The sequence below is a fragment of the Rhinatrema bivittatum genome, chromosome 2 (assembly GCF_901001135.1).
Source record: "Rhinatrema bivittatum chromosome 2, aRhiBiv1.1, whole genome shotgun sequence".
Taxonomy (NCBI): Eukaryota; Metazoa; Chordata; class Amphibia; order Gymnophiona; family Rhinatrematidae; genus Rhinatrema; species Rhinatrema bivittatum.
The window spans coordinates 307,973,309-307,986,883 of record NC_042616.1 but is presented as its reverse complement, the minus strand read 5'-3'; the positions used below and the strand labels follow the sequence as shown (position 1 = coordinate 307,986,883).

General features: G+C 39.8%; 1 protein-coding gene across 4 annotated transcripts in view; it reads right to left on the bottom strand.

Annotated features, from left to right (window-relative positions):
• The window catches only part of CTNNB1 (catenin beta 1), a 116,553-nt gene extending 108,178 nt beyond the window's left edge, over positions 1 to 8,375 (bottom strand). Inside the window, exon 1 of one of the 4 annotated variants that reach the window (XM_029589700.1) lies at positions 8,357 to 8,375. The gene's annotated coding sequence lies outside the window, so the exon portion shown is untranslated. Of the gene's footprint in view, positions 1 to 5,079; positions 5,157 to 5,215; positions 5,567 to 8,356 lie in introns of those variants that run through there. The other 3 variants (XM_029589701.1, XM_029589698.1, XM_029589699.1) reach the window with 3 other exon arrangements.
• Positions 8,376 to 13,575: the final 5,200 nt, after the last annotated feature.

Below are 13,575 nucleotides of genomic sequence, written 5' to 3'. Positions count from 1 at the left end.
CTGCATGCTTATCAAGCTATTCCAAAATCTAGATATGACTTTTTGAAGGTCACTAATTAAAGCAATATACTAGTGCTGTTCTTATGAGAGTGGTTCAAGTCAGGTTTGGAATTGGACCCACACAGTAAAATGACCACAAAAATTAACCAGCTGAAACAGTTCTCATTTGATACTTACAAATAGCACTAAGTTTATAAATGCACTGTATTAAAAAAAAAAAATTACGACTCACAGCAAGGCCTTTGGTTTCTTGCAGGATTTCCCTCAAATTTTACAGTATGGAATTAGAAAATTCTGTAGCACAGATTTTGATTTAACCAACTAGTACAATATTATTTAGATGGTATAAAAAATGAAATATATATTTTGCAGCATTACCACATTTACAAAAAGCTAATTTATATTTTTCAACATTGAAAAAGATTTCCCTTAAAAAAGTATTTTGCCACCTTCCCCCTCACTAATGTCACTGCTATTACCCCCCCCCAGCTGTTTTTCTCCACTCCAACCCCCATTCTTTTTAGAATACAATCACAAGTCTGAAAGTCCTACATTGTATATTGTGGAATATGCATGCAAGTTGCATCATGGACATGATCAAGCCAGATTCTGTATCATACAACAGCTTTTACTAGTTACCAGCTAACTACAGGCTGCATGCCACTAGGCTTTGAAAATTATCTAGTTTAAGTAAAATGCACTTAAGCTAAAAATGGTTTCCCTTGCTTCAGATTTCCTTGATAATGAGTGCATACATCTAGCCTTTTCCTGCACAACATTCTAAGCAAGGCTGTGGCTTCACTGTTGGATTGAATACAAAGAACAGCATCCCAGAGGAAATCAAGCCAAACAGTAATAGAATATATATATATATATATATATATATATATATATATAGACATGGAATAAGCACAGAGGATCCTTAGTTGCAAGTATGTAAAGGGTGAAGCATCAGATCAAGCAGGTTCTGCATTTTCACTCTACAGGAGTATAAAAGTGTAAATGGTTTTTGCAGCATATGCCATCATACTGCAGGTTTCTATACCCATAATAAAAATTGGTCCATGTTTATAATTCAGTATGCTTTTGATTAGTAGAATCATGTTCTTGCTGACATTAGGTACACAAGGCTTAGTCCATAAACAGTGGAGGTAGAAAAGAAGAGTAACAGCATGAGTAGTTTACCAAATGTTAAACAAAAATCAGAATTCAATTCTATTTGAAAGAAATCAACCACACTATTTCAGGCAATCAGGTGGGTTTAGTGTGCTCAAAAGTTAAAAAGTAACAAATTCAAGGTAAGATCAACTCAAAGTACTTACAAGTTAGGATAGATAAGAATACCTCTACAGAAAAGACAAGACCTTAAATATGTTAACTACATCCTCCAAAAGATATTTTCTGTACAGGGCTTGACTATAGACAACTATTCCTTAATACAGACTTTAGATAAAAACTACAAAGTCAACCACCTTCAGCACCCAAACTGAAATTTAACTATGTACCCTCAAATAAGCCTGCCTATTTCTGTTTTTTTTTTTTGCTTTTAAGCATCCATGCAAATTTCTACTAAAATATCAATGATGATATTCTATTTCCTAAGGGAAGATCAGTGTGTAAAATGGCACAATTAATTCAGAGGGAATAAATTCACAGAGCTATTGTATACCAGAAAGCAGAACAGTGACCCTGTAAAAGATCTTTTGAGGGATTAAGGCTTGTTTAGTAGTACATATTTATTTTCAGAAAGAGCGCATGACCAGAAACAAAACCAATAAAACTATTTGCATTCTTCTCAAAAGCAATGTTTCAGATTTATTCCAAACTGACAAATCTGAGAATTTAAACAGTATAAGATTACAGAGTTATTCTGTGGCCCTCACTATCTACAGACCTATCCTGGACATAAGTTCAACACATGATTTTTCATTAACAGTATTAAACATGAAAGCTCAAAAAAAAAGCTACATTCAGTCTTGATACACAGCAACTAGTCTAACTTAACATGCCCTCATGTCAGCAGTTTTTAAACACTGCTGAAAACAGCACCACAGTAGAAAAAGTAGTTTATTGGCTAGTCACAGTTAAGTCATCCCTTCTTTATATATAATTTATCTAGTAAATACTCTAAACCAAAATTTGTACACCTCAGCCTAAACTAATCCACAATTGTATCAGGATTTCACAACAAATGCAGCCCCCCCAGAAAAAAAAAAAGCATTCCAATGAAGTCTAAAATAACTACTTCAATACAAAACTATAAGCATTAACGTAAGACTACAGCAAAATGTTAGATGTAAATAATTCACACAGCATATTTCACCTCATTAAAATAAATGGCTACAGTCTAATATTAAATGCCTACTTATCATAAAATCAACACACCAACGTGACAGCTTCTGAAGATGCAGTAGCACACACTTCAAAATGTACAAGCAACACTAGAGTAATGTTTCCAGTTAGCCTGCACTTTCTAAATATTCACACAAAAATATCTAAGCTTCTAGTACCCAATCAGTAATTGTTTTCTAACTGAAAGCAGTTTTACAAATTAAGAGATCAGGCCTCAAGAAAGCTATAAAACTCCCACTGAAATTAACGTAACGTACAAAAAAAATGCCTAAGCAGGTTTTGTTCAAAAACCAACCTTATTTGACTTCAACTAAAATCTGATAAAAGCTGCCATGCCTCCAGTATTTTTAGAAAGCCACATGCTAAGTAGAGAAACTAATGAATATCTGAAAAATGTAGGCATTTGTTTAGAATGTGTACAGAATTTCTATATTTCTAAGAGGCTTTCAGGTACACTGATACTTGTCTACTGGACAAGTTTTCTTCAATTGCAAGAGCAACTTTGCCTGACCTGCATGGCCAGGCATCTCACTCTTTAGTTTCTGAAGGTAAAGAGTAGCTTGAAAAATTGCATGCCAGACCAGAAGTATCAAAAATGAGTTGTCACAGATTTAATGAAAAATCAAGGGACCATTATCCTACTCTGGTTTTTATTCCACTTACACAGACAGGACTTGAAAGTAAAAAGCAAAAGATGCCTGTTGCACAGCCGTTTTCAAACAGAATAGTGGTCGTTAGGGAAAATGGCTGTCACAAAATACACATTTTAGCATTAATTCTTTACTCCTATTAGTGTAACAAGAAACTAATCCCACTTTTGTAGTGAGTTTACTGATAAAATCAGTCAGCAATTCAACAAATAGCACATATACAGAATAAGTCAACTATATTCTCTAGACATCTTAAGGCCTTTCATCGACATGCTATTTTTCTGTTTCCTCTAAAAAACTTACAGAAACGTTATCTTCTACATTTACAAACACCACCTTACTCCACACTGGATAAAGCCTGTCAGACAACTATCTCCAATGCTGAATTCATTACATTTGGTAAAGCATAAACAAACATGACCCAAAACACAAAAGCAATCAGCTCAACTGACTAATTACAGCAATTAAATGTTATTCTGAAAGCTATTCAATCCACTACCTCACCTATATAATTTAATTTCTAAATAACCTAACAGTAGTAGTACCCTTCCATTTCAAATGAAGACACACTGACTGAATTCCCCATCACTCTTCTCAGTCGCCCTAAAATTCAACAATTGCAAAAAAGGCCACTACTTCATTGTATTTTACAGTTTGCTCAATGAACTAAATTTGCAGATACTCAGCAGTCTCAAGGCACTTTAATGCTGCATAGGTGGATGTTGAGTTTAATATTACCACCATGTTAACAAGCCATATTAAACTTTTTAATGTACGCTGTTTTATCCCATCCTTGCCTTCCGTAAATTTTTAGTTTGACTAATACCTACTACTAAAGAGTAACCTTGACATCTTTACTGGGTTGTGTCGTATCAAGGACTGATGCAGGGGAACGCAAATTCTATAAATTTTTAAACGCCACATGAAAAAACAAAGTATAATTCAAGTCTTTACTATAATTTAAAAAGATAAGTGAAAAATACGTCTGTACTAAATAGAGGTTATAAATAACGGCCAAAAAAACGAAGAAAAAAATAACAGCAACATAGCAGAAAGTATTTAAATTCCGTGTTTCCTATTTCTCCAGGGCGAGTAATAGCCCGAGATTGAACAGTATAAATCAAGTTAATTTAAAAAAAAAAAGTGTCCCATGTAACAGAACTCGTTTTACTTAAAGCCGCCGTCTATCCATTCACGGGGTCGGAGAGAAAAACTAGAAACGCTTGCAAGACCCACTACAAAATAAGACCCGAGACTCGGTTTGCCGAACGCACAGGAACCCAAAGAAACATGAACACCGCACCAGCAGAAACACTCCCAGCCGAGGAGGAGCCCGAAGAAATCAGCAGCTCACCGCACAAAAGACACCCAGGGAATCGCCTCCCTTACTTTTTCAGGCGAGGCAGCTCCTCCGCCCTAGGGGAAAAAAAAAAAAAAAAACAACCCAGCCATTTAAAGGAAAAAAAAAAAAAAGACTGCTGGAGTTTCTCGAGAGGGTGGAGGCTCAAGTTTCACGTCGAAACTTTAGGAAGATGGAACATAACAAAAGCCTAAACCTAAAAACAATCTTCCCTCTCTCTCTCTCTCCCCACCCCCTCGCCGAGCATTCGCCCCAGCACACGGGGGAAAAAGAAGGGGAGGAGGGGTGGGGGCCCCGTTTACTTTGGAAGTTAGAAAAGCCGGATCCACGTAGCCTAAATAATAAAAAGAAGGACTAGCGCATTCGTAATCCAGAAGCGGAAAGTGCAGCCGCCGTGGCCAGCGCACAGGGACTGCGAGGCGCGCACAGGGGCCGGCGGCGCCCGGCGAAAGGGGACCCCGGGGGGGGGGGGGGGGGGGCAAGAGAGCAAACTCAGCTCCTCCACAACTACTGCCCCGGCAGCCACCAGGGGACCCTAAAAACCCAAACCTTTCCAGGAAAAAAAAAAAAAAACACACAAATTAATCCTCGCCCTCCGCCAGTACCACAGCAGGCTGTAATATTAAAAAAAAATAATAATTATTATTATAAGCAGGCACAGACACCACATCACATTTAAAAAGGGGAATAAATGAGCTATAACAAGGTCCCTCTCACCCCAGACAACAGGCAGAGCCGCCACTCCCCGTCCCAACGGACACCGGAAACAGCGACCGCGCGGACGAGAACCGAGCCACTCTCACCCCCACCCACTCACTCACTCGCGCCTTCCCTCCCCTCCCCCGGCACTTACCGCCCCGGCGAGGCTGAGCTGGGCAGGCGCCGTCCCCCGCCACCGCCTCCTCCTCCTCTCCAGGCAAAGCGCCGCCGCCCTCGGGAGCTTTTGATTTTGTTTTCCTGTGCGGAGGATCGAGCGGAAAAGGCAGCAGACGGCGGTGAAACGCAAAGGCTGCGGACGCGGCTTCCTCACTGCTGCCGCCTACGGGTCCGTTCCCCTTTGTGAGAACTGCGGATTAATTTTGGGGGCGGGGGGATAGGAGCTCGTTTTTTGTTGTTGTTTGGGTTTGGTTTTTGTTTTTTTTTTTCTTCCCTTAACGTTATCCGTCTGTTCCTCTCTCCGGCCAGACAGCACTCCGCCTCTGCCGTATCGAGAGACTTAAAATGGCGCCGCACACGGCGCGCTTATAAGAGCCGCGGCGCTCCGCCCGTATCCTGCCGCCGTCAGGCGTGCGGCGGTCTCCGGGAATTCGATGAGGGAAAGGGCGGCGGGAAGAGCAGGAGCGTACGAGAAATAGTGCCCGCTCTCGCGGCGCGGGAAGTGGGGGCACGGCAAACCAGAGGTAACTCACCTCTGCAATTACCGTTTTCCCTTTCTCGGTGCTTTAAGATTCCCAGCTCTCTCCTTCCTCACTGATTGTTTCGTTACATTGTGCGGTCACGGCGTGCGTGCAGGGATATGCAGGGAGCCACTGCGAGTGATAAGGTCCTGAGAGACACCTATTCCCGAGGAGGGGGAAGGGAACGTGTTTTTTAAAGGGATAGTGGCGAACAGTAAGGGAAGCTACTCCGCTGATTAAACGGAGAGTGGGGTTTGTTTTTTTTTTTTGGGGGGGGGAGGTAGATTTCTTTTGTTTCTTTGTTGTTGTTTTGTTTTTTCGCTAAAGGCTTTTAAGTACTTTTTCTGAAGAAAAGAAAAAAGCATCACACAGTTTAGCCCTTACTACTCTCACGCTACTTTTAGAATAACAGAGGACTCTCGGCAACCTAGTATATCTTACTCAATGGAACTAACTTCCATTGAGTAAGATATACTAGGCACTTTCCCGACAAAAAGTGAAAAAAAAAAACAAAATCATTACAGCAAATACATTGTGCAGAAAACGTCACTACTCTCGGAAGCCTAAGCAAGCTCCCATCTCAAGCTATAAAAACAAATCTACCTCTTTTTCTTAAATGACTTTACTGGGACTGTCCCACTGGAACCCACCTAAGGACTTCATGAATAGCCTTCCGGCAGGAGGGGGGGGGGTGTTGCTGTGGGCAGCTGGGGATTGGCTGGGGTACTGGTCAAGGCACCCACCCAGTGCTCATGAATTGTTGTATTATCCTTGTATACTTGGAAAACCAATAAAACTGATTTAAACATAAAAATAAAATCCCCAACTTCTCTCCTCCTTAACGTTTGCCTTAACTACAAGTGTAAGCTCCACAGAGAAAAGCCGATCTCTTATATCTATTTGTAGGACACTGCATACATCTAATAGCACTATAGAAATGACAAATAGTAGTAATAGCAACAGTAATGAAAGGGTATACTTTAAGCCATGATGTATCCTCCATGTACCGGCAGGTCAATCCAACACCTTCTACTAGAACTTCCAGCCATTTCTGCTGCTACTTATCAACGTTCAGTTGGAATAACTAACAACTAAATCAGGAGCTCTCATCACAATTCTAAATACCTTTATTTTCTTCAGAATCCTAAGAGACTGCCAGGTGTTGGTGAGTCATAAGATGAAAGCCTGATTTAGTCACATCAACACGAAGATCAAGAATTCAAAGCAACAAAGCTATCTGCACTTAATTTTAGTGGTTATGTTCTTGGTTCGCTAAGTTGTGAGATTTTACTTCAAAACCACCATCCGTTGTTTCAGATATATATGGCTTTTAATAGTGAAAATCACACTTTGATCTGTATTTTATAAATGTGTTTTGGGTTGACATGGAAGTGGCTCCTTTCTCATGACAATATCTCATGACAATATCTCCACATGGGCTTGTGCTGTGCCTACCGTGACACCTATTGAACCTCACTTCTAAGGCAGGCTATACTGGGTACAAGAAGTTTGTTGTTAATGCTTTTCTTAATACTTGCATTGTGCGAAAAGAGAGCTTCCTTTTGGAGCTCATTGTGCCTAGTAAATAACATAAGAGAACATAAAAAAGTGCTCTTGAAATTCCTTTTTAATCAAGACACATTTTCATGATTTCTGATTGCATCGCTTGGTATTTGACAATCTTTCTCTCCATACTTAGTAAAGAATAGTTGTTTGGTCCTGGTATATCTATTAACAATTTTTTAGGTCTTATTGTCATTTACCATTCTGTCCGGATTTGTAGAGTCAAGCTTTTTTTTTAATTATTATTATTCCAGATAATCACAACTTCTTCAGTCTCTGCCATTCTATCCTGGTTGTAATCCCAATGTTTTTCCCGTAATAGCAATGTTATAATGTGTAGGTAGTTGCCAGTGGATAACCCGTGCATCATATCTATTTAGTGTGGCACTAAGAAATGCAGGTATTATTGGGAACCTGCCAATATCCCAATGGTTGAAGCAAAAGGCGGCAGCCAATCTCGGGGTGGAGGATTATTTATCTCCAAAAAGTGTAATCAAATCCTCCAAACTTAAAAGGATGACTTCTAGAAATTCTTCTTAACAATTTGGAATTTTAGTAAAGGCAGCAAGCGCCTGAGAGCTTTCACTTTTTTTTTTTTTTCAGATAGCAATCTGGGTTTCAAGATGTAAATAGCCAATCCTAGACATCAATTTTTCCACAGAACTAGTGAACTATATGTGGGACTCCGGTAAAAAGATTTTTAGTAATTTTTTTTTAGCAGCAAGATAACCACTCGTTCCAGGTCCAGGTCATCAGCCCGTTCAATTCCTGTTTTAAAAGTTGTACAAATTCCCGACGGAGTCCCAGAGCAAGAGCCGATGAGGCCGGCTCACCTGTTACCTTGTGATCTGAAACCAAACGATCGCCCCCGGGAGTTTAGCTAGGAATCCCCTCCCCGCCCCCAACCTTCAGGCTGAAAATGAAAGGAGCAACGCATCTTGTTTACTTAGCCTTGAAAAAAGAAAACAGAAGATCAAAGAGATTTAAACAACAACAACAAACCCCCCCCAAACAATCGTCGTGCAGCAAGTTACCGTTCGCCGCTGGCTGGGTCCTTATGACGGCCACTTCAGTAGGCAAGCTTGGGGCGCGCCGAGTTTCGGGCCCCGCCCCCGGTGACGTCACAAAGGGTCCGGCTGGCCGCTAGGGCTCGCGCCTCCCCCCCCTCCCTCCCTCCCTCCTTTGCGGGTTTGCTCTGGCGGGATGGGGGTAGGCTGCACCCCCACCCCGCCCCAGTGAATCATTCGCCGCGCCTTGCGTGCCTGCGCGTTTGCCGAGCTCGGCTCTGCGGGCGCATCTTATTCCTTTTGCCATTTACATACCGGGAATTTGAGCACCTGGAAAGGTAACAGCGACTTGGACCGTGCCTTTCTTGTGGTTTCATCCCTGGGGAGGGGAAGGCTCGTTTCCTTTATTTACTTTGATTAAACTCTTGGAGAGTTTTGTGCTTCAGCCGGAGTTTTAAGCCCTGTGTGCGCCAGGCAGACGTCCTCGAATGCCTAGCATGACACATCCTCGATTGATTGGCTTGTTTATGTTACTTTAGTGCCTTGGTGAACTATTTCAGACGATCAAGCGAGTCTACGCCTCCTATTAGAAAACTAGGTCCCTTTTCACCTTGGGATGCCTTTCATGGGACCAACATCAGAATTACCCGAAGCATCAACTATAAAGGTCTCACCTCGCAGCACCTTTTGAATCGTGTTTCTTTCTCTGTTACTTCAAGGGGTATTGCACTCTTTTTCAGCATATAGTGAAATGAGGATTCAGTGCCCCCGGTTATCGCCAGGAATCAGATTATTCATATTAGTCCCCTTTCACCTTGAATGATTGCTGTAGGTTTTACTGATTAAGTTTTTCTCTCTTCTTCATCTTAGACCATTTGCTCCCTTTTCAGTAATGTTTTATGGAAACTAATGCAACTTGTGTTAAAAACAAGAAACAAAACATTTTACAAGATCTGATTACATTTTTTGTGCCTATGGGGGGAAAAAAGCCTTTTATGGCTCAGACCTTTGGTGTAAGAAATTTAAATTTTTTTTAACATTATTGTCTTTTTTTTCTTGTGTTTGTTAACCTTAAAATTGATTAGTATATGGTCAGCTTTTGCAGCATAGCATGTGGAAAAATAACAGAAGCTTACAATTAAAAGCTGACCACCACCTTAGAGAAAGGAATCAAATTTCTATAGCATAGTGTTCTTCTCCCAGAGTTGTAAGATCTTTCATTTGAAACTGAAAATAAATTAGTTTGATTTCACACATTTTTTAAATACTTTCCCCAGCATCCTGACTTCATAGCTCTCGATTTGTGTGTGTCTGTTTCAAATAAATCCTTCTGTTGTGCTTTAATCTGGCATGCAAGCCTAACTGAGTAAACACTATATTGAAAGCTAATGCTGAATTACACGTAAAAGAAAGTGTCATATAAAACAGAAGTGCATTTGTTTATGTGCATGAAAGTTTAAAAACAGAGGCAATTATTTGAAATGATGTTGACATTTTATTTGCATTGTTAGACACCACTGTATTTTGATCTCCTGAAAACATTGCTTCTTCCCTTTGCAAAAGGACCACAGTTGAACGTAAGAGACTAGGCAAACAAAAGCTGCAAGCAGATTTGGAAATAAGGAATTAATCAATGCTAAATCTGCTATACATTTAGATAAATTTGCAAAGCTCTTATCATGGCCACAAAGAATTTTGTGAAATTGTCTGCAGATGACTTGATGTTTTAATTTAGGCCAGGTTCAGATTAACTTTTATTTTCATAAATGTATAGATATTTAGTTTATACCTTTAACTCTTTATATATTGCTGCTATAAAGCTGATGTTACATTGGAAAAAATACATGATGACATTTAAAAGCACATTATATTGGTTAGTTAAGAAAATATATAAAAGCACTTCATGCTGTTGAGAAAGCTACAATTGGAAGTTTCATGAAAAATATCAGAAACAATAGATCATTATTGGCTGATTACTATCAGAAATGAGCACTTCTTCATTTAGGAAGGTTTAAATTTGCTTGTAATTGGTGCACATTAAGGAAGAGATCCTGGCTGCAATCTATTTTTGCACAAAAAGAGAAAAGACCAAAATGTTTTTCTTCTATTGCATGCTTAAGCAATAAAAAGCTTTGGGAACTGGGCTCTGCTTCTTCGTCGGTGAAGGGAGCATCTTTACTCCCATTCTACATATTTTCAGAAACCAGATCTTAGGATCAGACAATATTGTGGTAGTTATTTGATTACTGGAGAACTAGGCAGTCAACAAAACCTAAATGAAAACCCAGGAAGGAGGAAGGGGGTTTACATATTGCAAACACCCATACTATCCTTCAAAAATAAATGACCAAATGTGATAAATATACAGATTTATTTGCAGAGCTCAACTAATATGTGTCCAATTTTTTAAAATAATCTGAGTGGAGCCAGTGGGTTTTCTGAACGGTTTGCTGCAGCCTGCATTCTATCCAATTACAAGTTCAATCTGAAGGTATTTTCTAATTTCCTTTTATGCACCTAACCTTCTTGGTTTCTCATTAGTACACAATGGCTTTGTTCAGCCAACCTTGTAGAAAAACTGATGGCAGGCAAAGCTAAACAATATCAGCCCCCACCACCACCATCAATACCTCTTTGCCTCTCCTTTCCAAACTGTATGAGGGTATTGGCCGTGAACTGAGTCAGCACAACGTTAAATGCGAATGCCACACAGCTGTCCACGAGGAAGCCCTGAAGTTGGCTGATGTTTTAACAAGCGCTACTTTGGACAGAAAAATAACCAGGCCATGTTGCATTATTTGCAGGTCTTCTATTCTTTAACAAAAGCATAACCTAGCAATATGTGGCAGCAGTATGGGAGATCTGGGGTAATGGACCATAACACAGGTTATTGCAAGCTTGGTATTTTGCTTCACTGGACATATTCGTATCTTACTTTTAATCATCTGCTATTTCTTTCCAGCTGAACCGGCTAAGTAGGTGTAAAACATCTTTTGGCAATCTAGTAACTGCTTGTAGAGAAGAAGCCAACATATCTCAGAACCTACCAGGCAGATTTAACAAGATCCGCTGTGAAAACTTCCATTTGGACTGCAATGCAGTGGTAGCCATTCTCTAATTATGCAAAGCTAACACTGCCTGTTTCTTAGACATGGTTTCTGTATTTCTCTGCAGGTTAAACTAAAAATGTAGCTGCATCCCAGAAGTGAACCTTAAATGGCACTTGCTTTTACAGTATTGCGTGGGCTAGTTTATCCACAAACCACAGAGATCCAATTAAAACAAATGTTAACAGTGTACTAATATTAATTGGCTCTTAGTCACTGCACTGTGACTGTTCCCCCCCCCCCCCCCCCCCCCATAACCCTTTTATTGTAAAACTCCTTGGGATTTATTTATTTTCATCCATGTAAAAAATTAAAGGCGTTTCCCTTCTCCCCACCCCTGAATCATAATTGAGATTATCTTACCAGAGGATTCTGGGACTGCAGATGTATGTTGCGGCAAAATCCTAAATTCAGCGGGAAAGCAAACAAACAATTGTTTCCAGACCTCCGCCGTTTTAAAAATAATAGAATTCTAGTAAATCATCGATCGGATTAAAACATTGAAGCCATAGGTGTTCTATAACATGATTTTTTTTTCTCTTAATTCGTTTCTTAAATGATGCAAATTTGGAAGTCGTTTCTTTGCCCTGAGCACACAGCGCCATGAAATCGATAATTTTTGATCTTCTGGTTAGTAGGCAACATGGTGAGCTGTTGCAGGGGCTGCAGGCAGCAGACATTTTCTTGTCAGCTGAAAATTTTCATATTTTATCCAAGCAAAAAAATTCATAGAGAAGATTGTCGTAGGCGTGAGCCGCAGTTCATGCTTAAGCTGCCCTGGACAGATGAGCCGCGCGGTTTTATTTACATATATACCTTTAAGAAAACATGAAACAGATGTACCACTGGATTTTAAAAGAGAAAAAAATTATGTAAGAAGAATGGTCAGTGTGATTATAATCACATCATGCAGGGTCCATGGTTTCCATTTAGTGAAATTTCGCAGAGGGCAACTTCTTAAGGACCCCCCTGCTGTGCAGAGTGAAAAGCATGAACCAACCAAAGACAGAATTCATCTGTGTTTATATTTTACAGACAATGAAAGACCTAGTCTTTGTATGCCTTTTTTTAAAAATCCCCCACCTTATTATTTCATGAAATCCGCAGTGTTTCCCCCCACTCGCTTCCTGAACACTCACCGCCCCAAATACTGCGGTGCTATCTCTTTTTTTTTTTAATAATAAGATGGAGTAAAATAGCCATCACAAATTCTGCGTGCGCCATCTTAGCCTAATGTTGTTCTCTGCTAACCTCAGATGCCCATTCTCCTTTAAACCAGCTGACAAATGGAGCAATGCAATAAGCTCTTCCGTGCTCTCTTGTCTCATTGCTCTGTTAGCTATTTTTATTTTTCTCTCTCTTTTCTTTTTTTTTTTTAACTTTACAAAATATAAAGCAGAAAATTTCTAGTGTTGGTGTTTCTAGGGGATCTATTGTATGCAGAAATGCTGAAAGGGAAAAAAAAAAAAGTAAAAAAAATTAACATAATAGCAACAACCGCAGCTCACACATAGAGGTTATGAGATAATTAATGTGTTTCAACAAATTCATTTGTTGCAGGTGTTTGTGCTTTGAACTGTGTAACCCAAGTCATTTTCAAGGGTGAACAGAAACATCATCCGCCGCCCCCGCTCCCCATCACCACCACCACCACACACATACACTTGCTATGCAGAGTGAACTGTCCTATGATTGTAACCTTCTTCTCTACCTATTGTGAAGAAAAATTCCTCCACCACCAATGTGTTGGTGGTTAGCTGTTGCTGATAAGTCAGGTTGTAAAAACCATTATGGAAATATAGGGTTCTTTAAAGAGGTTGCAGCATTCAGCCAGAGCCTTTGACCGTAGTCTCTTCAGCAAGTGACTGCAGGTTTTAAGTTGCACATTTTTAACCTGCCTTATAACATGACGTTTTACAAAAAAAAAATTATATATATATATATATATATAGTAAAAAAAAAGTGTAGATGAAAATAAAAAAAATCAAGCATTACATATGCATGTAATGCTTTCATATGGTGCTCCCTGAAACAGTCAAGGGGCCACCTTTGAGTACTGCAGAGCACTATCAAACTTGTTAACTTGTTTCAATCTCAAATTCAACATTCTTCGGGGGGGGAGGGGGGGGGGGGGAGAGC